This window comes from Sus scrofa, chromosome 7 (genome assembly GCF_054392235.1).
Source record: "Sus scrofa isolate SSC_HxYL_T2T_F1_AM1 chromosome 7, Sscrofa_HxYL_maternal_Yorkshire_Landrace_v2.0, whole genome shotgun sequence".
Taxonomy (NCBI): domain Eukaryota; kingdom Metazoa; phylum Chordata; class Mammalia; order Artiodactyla; family Suidae; genus Sus; species Sus scrofa.
Window position 1 is genome coordinate 53,853,069 of NC_139389.1, and position 22,052 is coordinate 53,875,120.

General features: G+C 40.4%; 1 protein-coding gene across 3 annotated transcripts in view; it reads left to right on the top strand.

The window, feature by feature from the left end:
• LOC110261709 (uncharacterized) overlaps window positions 1-22,052 on the top strand; it is a 551,822-nt gene that overhangs the window by 497,906 nt on the left and 31,864 nt on the right. For 2 of the 3 annotated variants that reach the window (XR_014810259.1, XM_084968319.1), the window contains exons 5-8: window positions 3,153-3,291; window positions 11,022-11,096; window positions 11,894-11,952; window positions 15,459-15,587. The gene's annotated coding sequence lies outside the window, so the exon portion shown is untranslated. The remainder of the gene's footprint in view (window positions 1-3,152; window positions 3,292-11,021; window positions 11,097-11,893; window positions 11,953-15,458; window positions 15,588-22,052) is intronic. The other variant, XM_084968320.1, reaches the window with a different exon arrangement.

Sequence of the window (22,052 nt, forward strand, 5' to 3'; positions counted from 1 at the left end):
ACTGGAGTTTACTCTTCTGTGAGGTTAACAGGAGAATTAGGTCCTATTCACAGAGTTGTACTGAGAACTAAAGAGAATGTAGAAGCTACGGAAGTCATTTATAAATGTAGAGCCCATGCAAATGTAAATCCCTGGTATTATTCTCCACTGTTCTGGCTCAGAACAATAAATATTAGTTGATTAATTGATTTATTGATGTCCACTGAGTCTTCTAAATGTACTAAGGACCTTGGAAATCTTAGTATCAGTTGTTTGCTTATACATTTTGAGGATAAACTTTTGAAATCAGTCTTTTTGCTTTCTGAGCAATATGTTCCCTGGACAGAAACACAAAATTCACATCATCCTTAATCCTGACACAGCTCTCCTCTTGTATCCCACAGTTGGATAACTTTTCCATGCCATCTGTCTTCTCCTGGTGCATCTTTTCTCTCCAGACACTGGACTCTGTCAGTAAAATAAGGTTCTGCCAAAGGAAGAGAGCAAAGTGATAGGATGAGGAAGCAAGATCCCCACATGAATGTCAGTGATCAATGCTGCCTTTGTAGAAACATGAGCAAGACAATATTGAACATCAAAGAATGTCAGATGCTTATACAAGGCTGCTTTTAAAAATAAATGATGATGGTGATGATGGTAGTGATGCTGCTGCTGCTGATGGCAGTGATGATGATAATCGAGTTGTTTACTGTTGCAACTAAGTGGGGAGAGATTTAATTTTTGAACTAGGTTTGCCCTGATCTTCTCATAACACAGGGAAGGCAGATGGATACCCCATAAATATTTGGCTCACTCCAAAGGCCAGCCTGATCCATGGGAGCAGAGAGTTTTACTTTGGCCATTGCAGATCAACTTAACTGTTTTTGTTTTTTTTTTCCCCTTTTCTTAAAGACAAGGCACTACACTAAGGTTTTTTATTGTGACCATTATTGTGATCATCATTGGAGGGTTCCTCAGGCCTCACGTAACTGAATGACATTAAAATCTAAGCTTACACACTTTTTTTTCCCCCCAAGTTCTGAAAGTAGGTAAAAGAATTTCCCAGCCAAAGTATTTACATTTATTGTGAGTAATTTTTATTTAATCTTTTTAAGAAGTAGGCCAGTCTTGTAATATAGTGATTTAGTTTTACAGATAATTAAAAGGGAAAAGCCTCCTTCTGCCCAAATGATCTATGTAAACCAATAAAAGTCACTTTGGGGCCGAGATAATTATCTGGATAATTATCTCAGCCCTTTTAAGTCTGCTGTTCTGGGCTTATAGTAGGCATTCAGTGGAAACTTGTTGATTGATTTGCTTTTGACTATGAAGACCTAATAATTCTCTTTTTCCCCATATTTGAATGGAAGCCTTCTTTTTCTTTTTATATATTTAAGGTGTACAATTTGATGATTTGATATACATACACATTTCAAAATAATCACCACAATCAAGCTAATTAACATATTTATATAGTCATCATATGTGTGTTGGGGGGGGTGTTAAGAGCTACCCTCTTAGGAAATTTTAGGTATACAAAAAAGTACTATTAACTCTAGTTAAACTGTTCTGCATTAGATCTTTAGGACTTAGTCATTCTGTAAAACTGAACTTTATACCCCTTGACCAATATTTCTCCTTCACCCTCCCCCACTAGACCCTGGTAACCATTGTTCTACACTTCTATGAGTTTGACTATTTTAGATTTCACGTATAAGTCAGATCATGAAATATTTATATTTCTGCGTCTGGCTTCTTTCACTTAGCATAGTGCCCTCCAGGTTTGCTCATGTTGCAGTAAATGGCAGGATTTATTTCTTTTTTAAAGCTGCATACTATTCCTATGTACTATAGTATACTCTATATAATATATATATATATATATATATATATATATATATATATAATATAGTCTAACCCAATAATTCTGAAAGCTAAATGCCTTGAGCACTCAAGAAAATATACTTATTTATTCTTGCTTATATTGGAATCATAAAACCATATAGAGAGTAAAAATTACTCATCATTTAACCAGCCCAAAATGATGTACAAAGATATCATACATGCTTTGGTAACATTTTCTGCTGTCTTATATGCCACTGGATCAAAAGGTCTCTCTTACATCTATCCCCAAATCAGACTTATTCTCTGATTGGCATATTTAAATTTTGACTTTTCCCCCCTTTGAAAAAATGTAAAGAGGAATGAGTTTTCGTCTTTCACTCCCATGCTAGAGTCAGTGACATGGAAGTCTAGGATAACTCCTAATGCTTTGTTTTTTAAAGATGCCAGGAAGAGATGGTATCTATTTTGAATTAAATTCAAGATGTAAGGATATGATCTCTCTCCAGATTTCTAATGGCACCTGAGATGAGTCTGTCAGAGTGTCCATTTTGGACATTAAACTTCAACTCCCTTCTGAGATCATAGCAAATGATGTGAAAATTTAGTTGCAAAATAAAACCTTGATAGAAATAATCATATATAATTTGAAAATGTAATTTTGAGTCATCATTTGCATACAATAAAGGGCACAGGCTTTAAGTGCTCAAATCAACATTGATACGCAACATTTTCATCTGCTTAGAAAATTCTCTGTGTCCTCTGCCCCTTTTGGGGCAAGTCTTAATTCTTCAGAGGCAAATGTATTTTAATTTCTATTACTACAGGGCATTTTGCCCATTCCTGTACTCCATAGAAATGGAATCCTACCGTATGGATGCCTTACTTGTGAATTAAAATTTACAAAGCACTTTTACTTTCATTGTTCCATTAGGTCCTTACAGCTACAGAGTGAGGTAAAGGCCCAAGATAAAAATTTTTATAGGCGTTCCCATCATGGCTCAGTGGTAAAAAACCCAACAATATCCATGAGGACTCAGGTTTGATCCCTGGCCTTGCTCAGTGGCTTAAGAATCCCGCATTGCCATGAGCTGTGGTGTGGGTCGCAGATGTGGCTCAGATCCCACATTGCTATGGCTGTGGCATAGACAGGCAGCTGCAGCTCTGATTTGACCCCTAGCCTGGGAACTTCCATATGCTGCAGGTGTGGCCCTAAAAGGAAAAAAAAAATTATAGATGAGACATCAAATCTTAGAGAGCTTTTATGATTTGCTTAACATTACCCAGTAGAAGGCTTCCAAGGAAGAATTGAAGCTGTGTTCTGATTCCAGGTTCAGGACTCCTTCCATTGAATTTCAGTGGTTCCCAGAAAGATGTGTGGACTCTTCTTCATCATAACAACCACAGTGATAATGAAAATAAGTACCTGAGTCTGAATCACAAGGTTGCTATTAGAGGTGCTGATTTTTGGTAAGTTGATTCATTTCACACTCAGTTACTTCATCTATAAAGTAAGAATAGTAATAGCCTCATTCCTGGACCTGACCCTCTACTTTGTACCCTAAGACTGATATTTCTTCATGAATTCTGTTGGAGGTCCTATAACACCGCAATACCAACAGGCAGAATCAGAAGCTAACTGTTGGTCTCTTACACACTTGGTTTAAGTTACTCTGATCCTGTTTTATTTCCATTTTTCTCTCTCTGCAAATTCATGAGTTTCTTGAAAGCAGGGTCCAGTTCTTCCACACCCATATTCCTCAAGTGCTTTAGCCTAGACGTGATGTGCATGCTGAATTCGTTACAAGTAGCCAGAAACAAGGTCAGACAAAAAGCTCCCTTTGAGAAAAAACTAGCCTCTGCTTAGACTTAGACTTGCCTGAGTGGGTCTAACCAGATGGAAACTGTGTCTCTCTGTGGTTTACGTGCATAGGGACTTTCAGAGGAAAAGCCATGGGCTCAATATCTACTAAGAGGGTATGAAATATACAAGATTGTTTTCACGGCCATGCTACAAAGGTTAAATCACACCATACATCTCCAAGTCACCAGATTGATGCAGGAGGAGAGGGTTGCGCTACGTGTTGGAGTTGGATGCCTGTAGGGGCTGGGGAAGGACCACTGTGCCTAGTGCACTTCCTTAGCTTGCCACCTCCTCAGGCCCTGGCCCTGCCTCGTGCCAGCCACCGATGGTTAACTGCAGTGCTGCGCGCGATATTAAGGGAAACGATCATGTCTGCTAATGCTGTCAACACCTTGGCAATATCTGCCTTTCTTCAATTACTTTTGTTTACAAATTACTCCTAATTTTGTTCTTAAAAGCTAGTTAAGAACAAATGCTGCTAGGATTGATGGGAAGCTAACTGCATGATTAAGTAATTACGTTTTTAAAGCTTGCCTTACACTACGACTAATGATATGTCACCCAGTAGCAGAAACTCCGGATAATGAATGAGAAATGTTTATATGTACTTAGTTGCTTTTAAATCTCCCTTCACGCTAGAGCTGGTGCGATGCATGGAGCAGTGGGACAGAGAAAAAGGAGTGACAGCTCGGCCTCCACAGCCTTTGTGCAGAACCACAAACTCCCACCAAGGGCTCTTTTCTGCCCTCAACAATGCTTTGTTTTGTGGAGGGCTGATTGTTCCTTTGGTTCACTGATGAAAATGCCATGTCGTTTTGTTGAATAAAGAGCCAAATGGATTTAACTACCAGGGGACTGTCCTATCACCCCAGGGCCCAGAGACAGAGCAGATCTTTCCAGTACATAATAGAACAGAATTCAAGTTGGAGCCCAAGGAGGCCCTGCCTCCTCTTCTCCAACTGGCAGCTTCCACTGGGTGAGGATTTGGCAAAGTGGGTGTGGGATGAGCAAGGCCCAAGGGATGGGAGAAAGGGGAGTGTGGTCCCATCATGTTACACTTGGGGATTCTTAGTCATTCTTAGGGGTACCTGGCTTTTGGATTCCTGACCAGCCTCAGCTCTCTTTTTGGGGCTGCAATATTGCAGTTAGAATCAGAACTCATTTTGTGGTGACAGGTCGCATTTCCTCAACTATAGCATAGTTTCTCCAGTTTCTCCAGTTACCCAGCTTTTCTGGGTGAGGGCAGTGGGAAAAAAAATTTATATGTGTGTATTATATGTCTGTGTTTTAATTTATTTTGTATATGGTTTGATGTGTCAACTATATATGCATATGCATTCATATATAATGTATGCATTTTCCCCTTCTTTTCTTTCTTTTTTATAGCTGCACCTGTGGCATACGGAAGTTCCCAGGCAAGGGGTCGAATCAGAGCTGCAGCTACTGACCTACACTACAGCCACAGCAACACTGGGTTTGAGCTGCATTTGTGACCTACTCTGCAGCTTGTGGCAACGCCGGATCCTTAACCCACTGAGAGGCCAGGGATCAAACCCGCATTCTCACAGACACTATGTTGGGTTCTTAACCTGCTGAACCACAGTGGGAACTCCTAATTTATGCATTATTTCATATATGCCTATATATAGTTATATATATCATATGCATATAAAAAGCATAGCACAGCTATGTTACTATAATATGTTAATATTATGTTAATAATATTAGTAATTAATATGTATAATTTTGTTATTCTAATGCATGTATATATATCACACATCAATTCATTGGTGTATAAGAGCTATATATATATATACACACACATACATATATACACGTACCATACACGCATAGACATATATACCTACTGCATATCTACACATGTATTCTCAAAAAATATATAATTAAAAAAAAAATGGCACAGTGGTTAACGAATCTGACTGGGAACCATGAGGTTGCAGGTTTGATCCCTGGCCTTGCTCAGTGTGTTAAGGATCTGGCGTTGCCATGAGCTGTGGTGTAGGTTGCAGACGCGGCTCGGATCCTACATTGCTGTGGCTGTGGTGTAGGTCAGCGGCTGCAGCTCTGATTGGACCCCTAGCTTGGGAACCTCCATATGCCGTGGGAGTGGCCCTAGAAAAGACAAAAAGACCAAAAAAAAAAATATATACATATATATATATATATAAATTCACCAATAATGTTAGGAAGTGTTCTGGTGAATGGGTGTGCTCTAGTGTAATAAGTCTGTTGGCTTACATTAAAGGTGAGTGAAAATCAGTTGTAGCTTGAATTCTAGGTTTCCATTGGTTGGTTACTTCACTTTCTTAATGTCTTCCTCAGACTCCTTTACTTTATGAATTGTAAATACCAACCTTGAGGGGTTGTGTGAGGAGCTAATGAGTTTATATGTGGAATTCATCCAACTGTCTTGCACACAGTAGGTATGCAATAAATATGCATTTTGTTTCCTAAGAACTGCAATTTCTTTTACTCAAACAATGACTAATAGTGACCCCTAAGAGAAGCAACAGATGATGCAATTTTCTCTACTAGTGAAATTCAGACTAGTTATCTCTTACTGCCGAGTAATAATGACTGTAATAAACTGAGGAGATTTCTGTTTAAATAAGTGGATGTTTTTAGCTAACTCTGGAAATGTAAATGGACCCTAATTAACGGATGCCTTAATCATTCTTCCTGTTTCTTCTGTATAGACATATTATTTCCTGCCTAAGGGTGAGTGCATTCAGGGTACATACATTCAGATATGAATACACATTGCATACATATTTTCAAGGTACCAGTTTAAACAAAAAAGAACTAAAACTATTCATTAACTACAGCTACAGAATTCTCTTCAAGGACTTCTATTTGCATCTGAAGTCTGTTTCTTAGTCTGGCATTCAAGGCCTTCTGACTCTGACTTCAGCTACATTTCCTGAGATATTCCCTTCCCCCCTGAGCAATAGCCCTCTCTCTCCTGAATTTCCAAAGGCCTCATTCCCTGTGCTAATCATTTGACATTTTAAGGCTCTATTTAAAAGTTTTTTGCTACCTTACCTCTCAGAGCAAGGAAACTAGCTATTGAATTGAAACTAGCTATTGAATTTAGCTGACAAAGAATGTTTTTATTACTTAAAAGTAGATACAATTTTTTCAGTATATAATTTTTTCTGGCTTATGATAGAAAAATTTGTTTATTTTTTGTTTGTTTTGTTTTTTAGGGCTGCACCCCTGGCATATGGAAGTTCCCAGGCTAGAGGTCCAGTTGGAGCTGCAGCTGCTCGCCTAAGACGCAGCCACAACAACATGGGATCTGAACCTCATCTGTGACCTATACCATAGCTCACAGCAATGCTGGATCCTCGACCCACTGAGGGAGGCCAAGGATTGAACCCACATCCTCATGGATACTAGTCATATTTGTCGGATTTCGTTTTCTGCTGAGCCATTTAAAAAAGTAAAATGATCAATGATCCATTAAAGAGAGATAACCCTGGATAACACCAGAAGACATACTGGTTAACTAAATTTCCATCCAAGATATTTCCCCTTTTTTTTTTTTTTGTATTTTTAGGACCTCACCACAGCATATGTTTGGGAGTTCTTGTTGTGGCACAGTGGAAGTGAATCCAATTACTAGTATCCATGTGGATGCAGGTTCGATCCCTGGGCTTTCTTAGTGGGTTAAGAATACAACATTACCATGAGCTGTGGTATAGGTCACAGACGTGGCTTGAATCCCATGGTGCTGTGGCTTTGGTGTAGGCCAGCAGTAGGCCAGTTAGACCCCTAGCCTGGGAACTTCCGTGTGCTGCTGGTGCCCCTAAAAACCAAAAAAAGAAAGAGAAAAAAAGATTTTCCCATGTTTGAAAAACAAACACGGTCAGGCTCATGGATTATCATGAATATTTTGTGCATGCTCTCACAATTTTGTGAAATACTATTTGGAAGTATTTTTAATAATCATATAATAATCTTAGAAGAAAGAGTGTGATAGTGGATTTAATCCCATCTATTTATTTTTGATTTAGTTATCACACTTTTATTCCCTTAACCAGTAATGATGAGCTGTTTAAAACTAAACCTTTGCTTATAACTCAGATTCTACCCCAAGAACAGATTTTCTCAAAATTGAATCTAAAGTTTTAAGAGTCTTAATACATATAAACACATTGTTTTCCTAAATGTGTCACCATTTACACTGCTTCCAGCAATATGGACTGTCTCTCTTATTACCGCCTCAACATTTTGGGAAATGCTTTGTTTTATCTCTCTGTTTACTATTCATGTAGACTCTTCAAATTATGCACTTTTCCAGTCAGGAAAAGAAATCTGAGATTAGCCTAAATTCATTTATTTAAAATTAGTTTTATTTTTATTTGTGAATTCTACCTCAGTAAAGCTGGAAAAATAAATAGGTAAGTAGATAAGTAAAAATTAGTTACCCACCTTATCACTGTTTAGACTTTCTTTTTCTTTATTCCAGAAATGTTAAAAGTTAAGGTTTTCCTAAATGTCTTTATTTTATTGAACCTGGTCAGTGATTTCACTGTGCAGAGTCAAAGTCTGGGGAGGTTGATTATTATTCAAGGATATTTAAAAGTAGTCTGAGGTGCTCAGCAATTAACCAACCCGACTGACTAGGATCCATGACGCCGCGGGTTCCTTCCATCCCGGACCTCGTTCAGTGAGTTAAGGATCCGGTATTGCCTTGAGCTGTGGTATAGGTTGCAGACCTGGCTCAGATCCTGCATTGTTGTGGCTGTGGTGTAGGCTGGCAGCTGGAGCTCTGATTCGACCCCTAGCCTGGGAACTTCCATGTGCCTCCCTAAAAAAAAAGTAAAAGCAGTCTGCGATCTCCTTTTGTTGGACCTCTTAGCCTGCTCCCACTGTTTTTCCTGCCTCTGTCTGCCTCTCATTCTGCATCTAATTCTGGATGCACAGCTTAGGATGGTGGATATGAGTGTTCATGACCTTTCACTCCTGGCCACTGCACGTTAGACATCACAGTCTCTCAAAGAGGGATCACAGCAGAGGTCCTGATGGGGTCGTAAGCAAAAAGTTCAAGGATGGAACAGAAACTTCTGAGCACCTAAATCAGTGAGATCAAATCCAGGCTAAGTTATTGATGGCACAGCCCAGTTCTCTGATGGAACAGAAATTGGGGATGAGGGCAAGTGTGCAGGGGAGTAATTGTAGGCTTGTTAACATTTTCCTGTATCTTAATGGTTTAGCTGAGTTACTTTGTTTCATAGGTGTTCGTGCATGAGCTGTTGATTAACATTTTCCTAATTTATCTACTCATGCTGCAGTTGAGGTTAATTCTTACATAAAATAGGTGTATGATGAAAAGTGGTGACCACCTATTTTTCTGTTTTCATGGGCAGATGAAAATGAAGCAGATACATATTTCTAATTGCCACCACGCCCTGGGTCTATTTTAAGAAAATAACTTTTTGGAGTAACATACACACTTTACTATATATAAAATAAATAAACGATAAGGACCTACTGCATAGTGTAGGGAACTGTACTCAATATTTTGTAATAACCTACATAGGGAAAAAATCTGGAAAAAAAATTGTGTATGACTGAATCACTTTGCTATATACCTAAAACTAACACAACATTATAAATCAACTCTAATTCAATTAAAAAAAAAAAAGAGGAGTTCCTGTATGGGGTCAGTGGTTAATGAACTCGATCAGTATCCATGAGGATGCAGGTTTGATCCCTGACCTCTCTCAGTGGGTTAAGGATCCAGTGTTGCCATGAGCTGTGGCTGCCAGCTACCGCTCTGATTAGACCCCTAGCTAGGAACCTCCATGGGTGTGGCCCTAAAAAGACAAAAGATAATAATAAAAAGAAAAAAGAAAGAAAATACTTTAATATTTAGAAACACTTTTATATTTGGAGAATAGCATGTTAATGGCAATCACATTTCTCAATTCAAATTGTTGTTTCTCCCAATCAATAAATAGTCATTCTTCCCAGTATAAATATCCTCCTTCACTATTAGCTTTTTTTCCCAATGAAAAAGTACAAAGCAAAAATTATGATTTGTTAATGTTTAATGGATTGGCAAAAAGTACTTTTTGAGTTATAATTTTGCTTTCAATTTCTAACACACGAGCAACTAATTTTACTTTCATGCCTAGGAAAAATTACTACTGGGCAAGTTACTAAATGTGGAAACTTACTTAAGGAGTCAATTATAATGATGCTACTTGAAGTCCCTTAACTCATCTCCACCCTGTGATTATGTATTTTTCTCTTCTATCTTGTAAGGGCACATGGTAGAAAGATGCAAGGATTAGTTTTCATTCATATTTCCAGAATGTTCTGAGTTACTAAGAGACAGTTGCCTATATTGTAGAATTCCATGTGGCACCCCAAACGATGAAGCCTGTCTATCTAGCTATCTATCCTCTATAACCTATCTATCCATCTATCATCTACCAGTTTATTAACCTATATATTATTAATCAACTCTACCTAATCTGCTTATTTGTATTTCTAACCTGTCTTCTCATGTCTATTATTTTCAGTCTACATTAGTGATAGTATTTGAAATGTAAATAACTCTAGGAAAAAATATAAGTTGACAAAGTTTTGCTTAAGGAAATGACATCTTTGGGATCGTTTTAGGGAGAAAGGTTTTCCCAGGGGAACTCAATCCCAAATGAGAGGCAGGTAGGTGGAAAAGAAAAGGAACAACTCCCTCTGGTTTTTGTCAGAGTCTTCGCCATCCACTCCCACAGCCGAGTTAGAATGTGTAAATGCCAAAGGGGAAAAATGTGGAAACTACCCCCTCCGCTAAAACGAAGCTTACAAAGTGCCTGCCTTTTCTAACATCTGTGGATTCGCATCACCTCCACATACAAAGGGCAGCAGGTTTGTATCACTGAATGAATAGCTCTAATGCACTTTTCCCTCTGAGATTTTCAAGGTTCAAATTGGGCAAGGGTCAAGGTGATCCTTTATTTTTTAGGGAATTCACAACTGATCTTCTAGCTCAAAGGAAGGGCACCGGAGAACAAGGCAGTGAAAGCCATGTTCCTAGAACCCAGTGACTTGTTGGATGAGTCAAGCTAATTCTTTTAACCTTCAGATGCCAATACTTAAAAATACAATATTGAGCTAATGAAATAGGAGTTGAGCTCCTTGAGCAATATAGATTTGTGTTATTATAGTGAAAATGATACCCATTTTCCAGGGCATTTATTCTTCATTTTCAGCCCTCTAATGAAGTGGTCCTCAACAGATCTCTTGGTATCAGAATAGCCTGGGGGTGCGGTGCTTTTTTTTCCTTTTTTTTCTTTTTTAACAGACACCGCAGCCCTGACAAAGCCAGATCCTTAACCCTCTGCACCACAGGGAGAACTCCCCGGGGAGAAATTTTAAGGCAAGTCACTATCTGTGTCCCACCCCCAGGGCTACTTAAATCAGAATCCCTCTCGCAGAGCCAGGGCATAAATACTCAAGTGATTCTGCTGTGAAGCCAGGGTTAAGGATCCCTGGGCTAATGGCACAAAATGCCAGGGGTTTTGTGTCTCTGATTAACTTGGGGTGGGGGTGGTCAGGAAGGGAGTGGTTTCTCTGATTTGTGACTCCTAGCTAGCCCTGGCTCTTAGCACAAGGGGCCTCTTGGAACTGCAATCAAATAAAGTTAATATGAGTCCCCTGTCATTTCTCTGGCCATTACAAGTGACATTTCTGTGCCTGGTGTTTTCAGTCCCAAACATGTCACTGTTTTCATGTCATCACTCCCTTCCATGTTGCAGAGATCACTCCTGTCAGCTCCCATTCATCTGGAAGGGTCAGGCCTATGCTCATGACCTGAGGCCCTCCCTGTGTTTCTGACAAGCTCTGTCACACAGCGGCTGTCACCAGGCCCGACACCCACTGGCTTCAGTCCGATGCCACTTCAGACCATGGTTAGTTGATTGTTAGGATTTCAACTCATCAACCACACTGTCCAACACTAGAGCTGAAAAGAAATGGCGAAGAAAATCACTTGAGGGACTCAGAGATGGTTGGACTTTCGGCCAAGTCACCCAGAGGTGATTGATAAGCCTTTCTTGGCTTTGCCAGATCCCCTCCAAGGCCTAAGGCATATCAACATGGGGCTGATAGGTAATCTTTGAGGTAGTCTTGCAAAAATGTTCAGAAAATCACTTGGTCGTTTATGTTCCCGGGTAGGTAGTAAAGCTGGAACTTGGGAAAGAGTCCAAGGGTTGGAAGAGAAGCCGTGCCTGGAGGTATGTACACTGGCATCCTTTTCTCAGTCTTATTTTCCTCCACTGGGGACAGGGGAGGAGAGGGGGTGTAAGAAGGTAAGCAATGACGATGCATTGTTTTCCTGCTTTGCCATCTATATTTTCACGATGGCCTTGGGAGGTGATACAAAGTAGAAGTTGGGAAGGTAGTCTGGAGACTTATAAATGAGAAGGCCACCATTCGATGTCTAAAACTGCTTGGAAATGATCTCATCTTGCATGAAAGTATCTGGGAAAGATTGGGATTCACTTTAAGAAAGATGCCAAGAGCTGCCTCTCATCACATGCCCATCCCCCCCCCGCCCCAACCATGCCCCTCCAAATCATCCATCCCAACAGCTTGGAGAAGAGTAGCAACAAAGGACTCACTTAACACTGCTTCCTACTGAGTCCCTCATAGGTAAGAACATCCTTGATGTCAGATCCCAGATTTTAACAAAACCCTGTTGTCAATGACACAAGCGTTGAGGGCTCCCAGGGTTTACAGAATGTAGAGAATCACAATGGAAGCGGTAGTAACATATTATGGCATCTGGGATAGAGAATAAAAATCTTCAGTTGACTTTTTCAGTTTACTACTCTCAGCACTGCTAATTGAATAGGCACATCCCATGGAGTCCACAGTGACGTAGTCATATATGTATTACTTGTTATAGGATATCTTGAGTTCATGTGGACTATCCACTCAACTGCTTAATTCTGGGCAAATTGATTAGGAAAGTAAAAGCCACAAAGGTAATGTATTAACAAATTAAAATTCACTTAAAATGGAAAGTTCAAAAGTTTCTTATATTTTTCCATACTAATTTCCTCATGGGAAAGCTTCTCTACAATGACCATGAAAGTCAATGGAAATATGTGATCTTATATAAAACACATTCTCTTAACTCTTTTTTTTTTTTTTTTAGGAAAAAATGCACTTTGACTATCATACTCTTTATAAGAATATACTCACCATCTCAAGAAGTTAATCTAATGAGAGCCTGCATTCCAAGATTAGATGCATAACAAACACATATTAGCTGCTAAGGAAGTCGTGAGGTTTTTAAAGAATGGATCAATGTCTTTTTACTTAGCTTAATGATCACATACATTAAATTTCCTAGTTTCTTCATGTTTGCTTCTTTCTCAACTAGGCAGCCATTGGGATGTCTTCATAGAATCTGCAGGTTCTACTGACTATGCGCCAAAAAAATGATGACTCATTGTGACACATAAACAAATTCCATTTCCTTCTTTTGGGAGATACCTTAAATTGAAATTTTAAGTATCCACCATAATAGAAATCTGGAAATGTAGAGGCTGGTTATTTATTTATTTTCTTTTTAGGGCCGCACTTGTGGCATATGGAAGTTCACAGGCCAGGGGTCAAATTGGAGCTACAGCTGCCAGCCTACCCCACAGCCACAGCAACACAGGATCAGAGTTGCTTCTGCAACCTACACCAGATCTCACGGCAACACCGGATCCTTAACCCACTGAATGAGACCAGGGATCGAACTCACATCCTCATGGATCCTAGTCAGGTTCATTACCACTGAGCTACAGCGGGAACTCCCAAGGCTTGTTATTTAAATTTTATGAACACCGAGGTTGCAATACACTTGGAGTGTACACACTTGGCACAACACGTTTTCTTGGCACGGAGAGAGCTGACACCTTCTGGCAGTCCTTCATGTTCTCTGGGCAGAAATAGACTCCTGACCTATCACACAATGTTCAGAGACATTTAAACAAGTGTCTTGCCAAGGGCCAAGGAGTTCCATGAGCAAACACTTGAGTCTTGGCTACCACTGAAGTTCATTTTTTGTAATTTTTTTTTTTTGTCTTTTTGGTGCTGCATCAATGGTATATGGAGGTTCCCAGGCTAGGGGTCGAATCGGAATTGCCTACAGCACAGCCACAGCAATGCCGATCCTTAACACATGAGTGAGGCCAGGGATCAAACCTGTGTCCTCATGGATACCAGTCAGATTCTTTCCCACTGAGCCACAATGGGAATTTCCCACTGACGTTTAAATATATGCACAGGCCACCCCATATCAGGAGGGCAGGGAGGGTTTCATTGAATGGAATCCAGACTGAAGTGGAGTGATAGCAAAATCATGAGTAAAATATTTACTTTTTTGTATCTGTAAGAGTTAGACTCAGTAGCAGAGGCAGAATGTGAGGACAGACAAGAGATGCAGGATCTATACTGTAAGGGTTGATTTCTGACCCTCCCTTAGCCAGCCCCTCCCCCAGGAAGTAGGTACCCTGCTACGACTGGGTAGTGAAATAGACTGAAAGATCTGATTACTAGGGACTCTGGCACTTCGGCTGTGGGTATCACTTCTGAAAGAGCTGTGCAGTAGAAGAGGGTGTCTTTCTCCTTCTTGTCCAAAGATGAGGTGAGCCTTGGAGACCTAGAGGCACCCAAAAGATGGCAAGGAATTCCTTACAGTGATAGTGCAGAAACTAAGAGAACAAAAGGAACAGTGACGGCAAGCAGATTAAGGAGCATCAGAGTCCTAGGTTGGGCCCATCCCACTGGGTAAGGAGAAAAAGTGGGCCTCTAAACCTCTGAAATCCATAGCACAATGGCTTCAGGGGAGGCTTGCAGCAGAGCTGCAGTGGGGCTCTGATGCAGTATGAGGCATCTATCGCCCCACCACTCCCTTCCCCTTCATCATCTTTCAATTGAGAACATGAGGTGTTGGGGGAAGCTGCTGAGATTCGGTTGCATGGCTCATGGAAATGTTGATCAACACACCTGTGGACAGACTGTGACAGTGACCTTCCCTTGGAATTTAGGGGGTGGAACCTAGAGACCACGTGGCTTAAATGGTTGGCAAAGGGAACTTCCACGGACCTAACACAAACACCCGTCATGTTTGATTAGCAGCTTATTTTCCAGTGTCCCTAAAAAATATGCAAAATTGCTTGAGCAAATCACATGCAAGAATGAAGTCCCCAGAGTAGATTCCCTGGACTGAGAAGCACAGGTACCACACCTTTTAGATGACTGTCCCCTCAGTCACCAGCATGGCACCATGCACACAAGAGTGCTCATTGAAGTTTTGTGGAAGAAATGAATAAATGAATTAGAATGAATGAATAAGTAGCCCACCCGCTTCTATGTAGAGTTAAGATCCCTAAAGTTACAGATGAAAATATACAATGTTTAGTGTATGATTTGTACAATATCCTTCACCAGGTGCAGCACAGATCAGGGAGGGCATTTGATTCATTTCAAAATTATACACATGTTTATGGATGGCATTTCTAATAATCACAGATAATTTGTCCTGAATGCTTTATTAAGGAGCAGGTCCATATCACCAGCCAGTGGTAACACATGGAAATGTATACACGCTTCCCGCATTTCCTGGAATTGTCAGTGGCTCATTGGGAGCTTGCAAATACTGGAGATCAGATATCCTTCTATCCCCTTGCATCCACATTCCAAATCAAGACATTATGTTTTAAACACTATTGCTATCTTTCAGGCATATTGGTACAGAAACGAAGAAGGCACTTAGCCTCTCTCTCCAGTTCTGTTTTACATTCTCAGTAGTGAGAGGTGCTCACACCGTAGGCTCCCAATGAAGAGGAACTATTGCATACAACATGCATGGGTGAGTAAAAGATGACTTTGTTGGAGTTCCTGTTGTGGCTCAGTGGTAATGAACCTGACTAGAATCCATGAAGATATGGATTTGATCCCTGGCCTTGCTCAGTGGGTTAAGGATCCGGCGTTGCTATGAGCTGTGGTGTGGATCACAGACATGGCTCAGATCGGGCGTTGCTGTGGCTATGGTGTAGACCAGCAGCTGTAGCTCTGATTGGACCCCTTGCCTGGGAACTTCTGTGTGCCGAGAGAGTAGCCTTAAAAAGAAAGAAAGAAAAAAAAAAAAAAGATGACTTTGTTGTAAGGGGTGAGGGATGATGGATACAGGGAGTTTGCAGTTGTGGTGGCTGCATTCTTTTCTAGATGTCCCCATACATACCAGGTCAGATATTCATTCAAGAAACATAGAGAGAGGGCAAATGGTTGAGAGCTATGTAGTCCAATATGGTAGCCACTGACTACATATGACTAGTGAGCACTATACACATACACACACACACACACATATATATATACACACACATACACACATATATAACTCACATGTTTTAACTTATTTATTAATTTTTAAATTTATTTAACTTATATTCTCTGCCAGGAATTGAGCAAGAGGTGGATTTCAAGGTGAGCAAAGCAAGTATGTGGGTCACATTAGCTTCTGCTGCCTCCAGGTCCTCCCTCTCTCTCTCAGCTGCTGCTGCAGTAAGTTCATCCCTTGCCATCTTTGGCCTGTATCCAGGTGTCTAGCGCTGTTCTTCCCCTCTAGTCCGTAGTGAAATTGTACTGCCTTCCAGGATCCAGCTCTGTCTGGACATGAGGACAGACCCATGAAGATGCTTTGGACCCCTAATAGCAGTTGTCAGATTTAATTCTAAATTCAATCTTCGTGGAGTCTAGTAGAGAAATAGACATTTACCAACTAACCACACAACTTAAACATTGAGGAGCTCCCTTTGGGCTACAGCAGAAACAAATCCAACTGCTAACCATGAGGTACAATCCCTGGCCTCGCTCAGTGTGTTAAGGATCCAGCGTTGCTGTGAGCTGTGGTGTAGGTCGCAGATGCAGCTTGGAACCTACATTGCTGTGGCTGTGGCATAGGCCAGCAGCTGTAGCTCTGAAATGATCCCTAGCCTGGGAACCATCTGGAGCTACAGGTGCAGCTGTAAAAAGCAAACAAACAAACAAAAAAACCATTTGAATGCAAAGTGGGTTAAATGCTGTGAAGGAGAAGTAGAAGCCTGAGAGTGGGTCTGAAGATAATTCTCAGGGATGAATAGAGAGGCCCAGCCACAAAGGAGTTGGGATTAGGAGAAAAGGGGGCAGAGAAGAAAAACTCTGGGTAGAGGAAAGAACATATGCAAGGCTTGGGTTGAGAAAGAGCATACTGACTTCAAAAAATGGAAAGGAAGACACCACGAATAGAGGTGACAGTGGAGGGCCTCCTGAAAGTGGTGAACCAGACAGGTAAGGGTCTTCTAGGTCCTTGATTCACAAAGTGTCATAAGAGCCGGCTCAACTAGGTGCTTATCATCAATGCAGAATCTCAGTCACACCGAATCAGAACTAGCATTGTAAAAAGATCTCCAGGTGGAGTTCCCATTGTGGTTCAGTGGTATCCCGACTAGTGTCCATGAGGATGCAGTTTCCATCCCTGGCCTCACTCAGTGGGTTAAGGATCTGGAATTGCCATGAACTGGGGTTTAGGTCGCAGATGTGGCTCGGATCCTGCATTGCTGTGGCTGTGGTGTAGGCCAGCAGCTCCAGCTCCAATTCAACCCCTAGCCTGGGAACTTCCATATGCCACAGGTGCAGCCCTAAAAAGGAAAATAATAATAATAAAATAAAAATTCTCTAGGTGATTCGTATACCCAGGAGTTTGAGAGGCCTTGATCTAAAATTCATTAAAGATTTTTTAGTTAATGCTCAGAACAATGGAAAGTCATTGAGGAATTTTTACAGGTTAATGGTCAAATTTATATTTTTTAAAAGGTTGTCCTGGATGTAGTGCAGAAGAACAGCCTGGAGTGGGTGGGCAGAGTAGAATTACCAAGTTCAGGGAGGACTTTGGAGCCATAAGGCAAGAGACAAAGGTAGCATAGGTAGCGTGGACTAGAGTGAGCATGGGCTACGGAGAAAAAGAGGGTAGAGTGGAGAGACAATTAGATGGCAAAACGATGGGGCCTCTTTAGTCCCCCCGCCTTCTGTGGGGGTGAATGGTACAGTGGGTGAGAGAGAAGCCCAAGGGAAGGGCCAGTCTTCCAACTTCATGAACAGGGACAGTCTTCACAAAGTAGGGCTGCTCGTTTGGTAAACATGATGAGTTTGGCTTTGGGTCCACTGAGTTCAGAGGGTGTAAACGTGAAGAAAGCATCACCCATTACCCTCTTACACACATGTACACACACACATCCCCCTCCCCTCTCGCTTACTCCCTTTCTGTCCCTTTCAGCCTTCATCCCTTCTTTAGAGTTGAGACCCTCTCAACTCAAGTGTTTGAACCTGTGTTTCCCTCTGCCTGGAAATGTTTGTTGTTATTTTTGTTCTTGCTGTTTTCTCTCCATTTCTTTCCATTCCCCCAGATTTTATTCACTTGGATTACTTGTATGAGTGTGTATATATATGTGTGTAAAGGCGAGTTCTGTGTGGATGATAAATATTTGACTTTTGGGGGTGGGGGGATGGAAGAACTCACCCAGAGAGACATGGTGAGGATGCTCATTCTGCTGTGAACTGAGCACATGAACTTCTAAAAGTGTAACAATCTGAAAAAAAAGAAAGCTAATAACAAATGTCTTACAATGCTAAAATGGGAGTAAAAATAGGTGTATATAAAAATACTTTGAGAAATACGAAGTATATTAAATTGTGTTAACGCTATGAGACATTTTGTCCAGATACAGTGTAAAGAGATTTAAAATCAAACTGCTTATTACAGAGTCTCAATTTTTCTCATTTATTGAAAGAAGTTAGAAAAAATTAGCTGCAAGATTCCTTCCAGCTCTGTCTAGATCTAAGTATGAAATATTTTCTCAATTCTGCAGAAGTACAGTTCTTTCCATTACCTTTGGTTCTATGGTACAGGGATTAATTTCCTGATCCTTTTGTGGAGATAGACTTTCAATATCTTATGTTTTTCCTCCTCTTTAATTGAAGTCCAGATTCAGGAAATGGAATGACAATGCTGCAAGTATTAAAAGGAAATTTTATTTATTTATTTATTTATTTATTTATTTTTGCCTTTTTAGGGCTGCACCTGCAGCATATGGATGTTCCCAGGCTAGGGTCAAATCACAGCTGCAGCTGCCGGCTTATGCCACAGCCACAGCAACGTCAGATCTGAGCTGAGCCACATCTGCAACCTACACCATAACTCTCAGCAACACCAGAATCTTTAACCCACTGAGCAAGACCAAGAATTGAATCTGCATCCTCAAGGATGCTAGTCAGATTCTTAACCCGCTGAGCCACAATGAGAACTCCCAAAAGGAAATTTTAGATCTTGGGGCTTAGGGGGATTTTTTCCCCAAATACAAAGGATCACTTTATATCTTTTAATTAAAACTGCTTACTGTAGTATTAAAGTAGGAAATTTTCAAATATTTATTAAGTGTTTAGTGTGCTAAGCACTGGGAAAGGCAAAAGATGAGGTGTGCTTCTACCTTAACTAGGGAAATGAAGCATTAATGTTTAAAACGATGCTGACAGAATAAAATAACACTGCATATAAAATACAGAACTGTCTTGGGGCAAAACATGATGTATTGTCCTGTACTGGGAGCAGAGCTTCATGACATGGTACACATACTGAGGTCAGAAAAGGGAGGCACTGGGATCAACCAGAAAAGTCTGTTTGAAAAGGGCAATATGATAAAGGGATGAACAGGGTGTCTTTTGTGAAGGGAATTGTGGTGCAAGCCCAGAAATAGGAATGTATATGCATTGTGAGAACAGAAGTCTAATGACAGAATACACGCAGGGAAATAGTGAGGAATTGGGCTGAAAACCAACATTGCATATAAAACTGGGGCCACATTAATACCAGGGTAAGCAGTTTGAATGAGGAGATCTAAAGTGATCCTCTGTATTTGGGAAAAAATACTGCCAAAGCTCCAAGATCTAAACTATAAAACTCCAACAAAACTGTAGCTTGAAGATAAACGATCCAAATGTATGTGTATAACTGAATCATTTTGTTGTAGAGCAGAGATTATAAATTACAAATCAACTATACTTCAGTCAAACTTTAAAAAACGGAAACAAATAAAATGCTAAAAATTCACATAACGGGACGTTCCCACTGTGGCTCAATGATAAGCAGCCCAGATAGTATCCATGAGGATATGTGTGCAATCCCTGGCCTCACTCAGTGGGTTAAGGATCCGGTGTTGCAGTGAGATGTGGTGTAGGTTGAAGGTGTGGCTCGGATCCCATGATGCTATGGAATTTCCATATGCTGCAGGTGTGGCCCTAAAAAAAAAAAAAAAAAAAGAGAGAGAAAAGAATTTGCAGAACTAAATAAATGTAAAAGAAATTAAACTGTAAAATGATTTTTTTGGAAAGAAAAAAAAGATCCAAGCTATTCTTTGCATTTATACTATTTTCAACTGAACATGGCAGATGTTCTTCATATATGTTAAATGAAGAATGTGAGACTAAACAATAAGAACCTACTGTATAGCACAGGGACCTATATTCAATATCTCATAATAACCTATAAAGGAAAAAAATCTGAAAAAGAAGATGATAGATGATAGATAGATAGAGAGATTTCTGATCAAGGTGAGAGTCAAGGGACTTCTGATAAAGTCCTGAAATACACTCCTCTTGATCAGGACATTTCCATCCAGAAGTTCCTGCCATGGTACAGTGGGTAACTCTCTAGTCACTTATGATGGAGCATGATAATGTGAGAAAATAGAATGTGTACATGTATGTGTAACTGAGTCACCATGCTGTACAGTAGAAAAAAAAATTGTGTTGGGGAAATAACTATTGAAGAAAAAAAAAAAAAAAAAGTATCCGAGTGCAGCAGCTCCAGCTGCAGGGTAGCTGCTTGTTCTATCTCTGGCCCCAAAAGGGGCGGTGGGTTAAGGCTCCAAGTTGCCTGCAGCTGCTGCTAGGATTCAATCCCTTGTCCCCAGAACTTTCATGTGCTGTAGGTGAGGCCACTGAAACAAACAAACAAACAAACAAACAAAAAACAAAAAAAATTGCAAATCTCCTCTCTGGGCTGGTTTGTCACCTATGGCCAGACTGCGTTTTTGTGCTAAACTTTTTTTCCAGTCACAGCAAGTTCCACTTAGAATGAGATAAGAGTATAGGTACCTCCCCTCAGGGTGAGGCCAGGAGAGACTGAAGTCAAAGAGGAGCTTTTCACCTTGACCCTCCTTGATTCATCTTCATCTGCTCACCAAGAGCACACAACCCTCCAGGGACACTGAGTCCTCATGCTTCTTCATCTTGCAGTCTTTCCAGTTTCTCCAAGCCTTTGATCTATGACCTGTATGTAACCATATCAATTTTTTTTTTTTTTCTTTTTAGGGCTGCACCTGCAGCATATGGAAGTTCCCAGGCTAGAGGTCAAATTGGAGTTACAGCCACTGGCCTACGCCACAGCCACAGCAATGCAGGATCTGAGCCACGAATGCGAACTACTACCACAGCCCCTGGCAGTGCCAGATCCCTGACCCATTGAATGAGGCCAGGGATCAAACCCACATCCTCATGGATACTAGTCGAATTTGTTTCTGCTGAGCCATGACGAGAATTGCCACTGATAAAATTTTTAAAGAACAATAGCATCTTGTATTTTAGAGTAAAATAATAAAAGCACCTATTTCAGTTCAAATTGATGATACAGTAATTTTTTAAATTTAATTTAGTTTTTATTTTATATTGGAGTATACTTGATTTACTGTGTTGTATTAGTACCAGGTGTACAGCAAAGTGATTCGGTGAATTTATCAATTTCACAAAGAAGAAAAACAAAAATCAAAACCAAAAAGATCGGTTCCTTTAAAATCCTGTCATTTGGCTTGGTGCAAAAGTAAATGCTTTTCTCTTGATGTGCCACTGATTTTCGTTCTTTCCCCCTCTTCTACAAGAAGCGCACATTGCCGGTTACAGAGCGCATGCACGCACACGTACACACACACACACACACACACACACACACACCCCAAAATTTGGATTCTGCTCTTTCTAATTACAAATCACCACCTGTGGTAAAATTATTGAAAAACAGATGAGCTTTTCATTCCAGCAATAGCCTTAAAACAAGCAGCAGTTCCAACTGCCAGTGTGATGTATAGACAGCAGAGAGGGCAGATGAGGGATTAATTAGGTCTGTCCTTGCTCATTGCCAGGGGAGCACTTCTGTAGAGGTGATTGAAAACTAGAAAGAGTGGCATTAGTCTTCATTGTTGGTTAAAGGCAACAAAAATAAAGATGCAATTGAGTTGACAAAGCT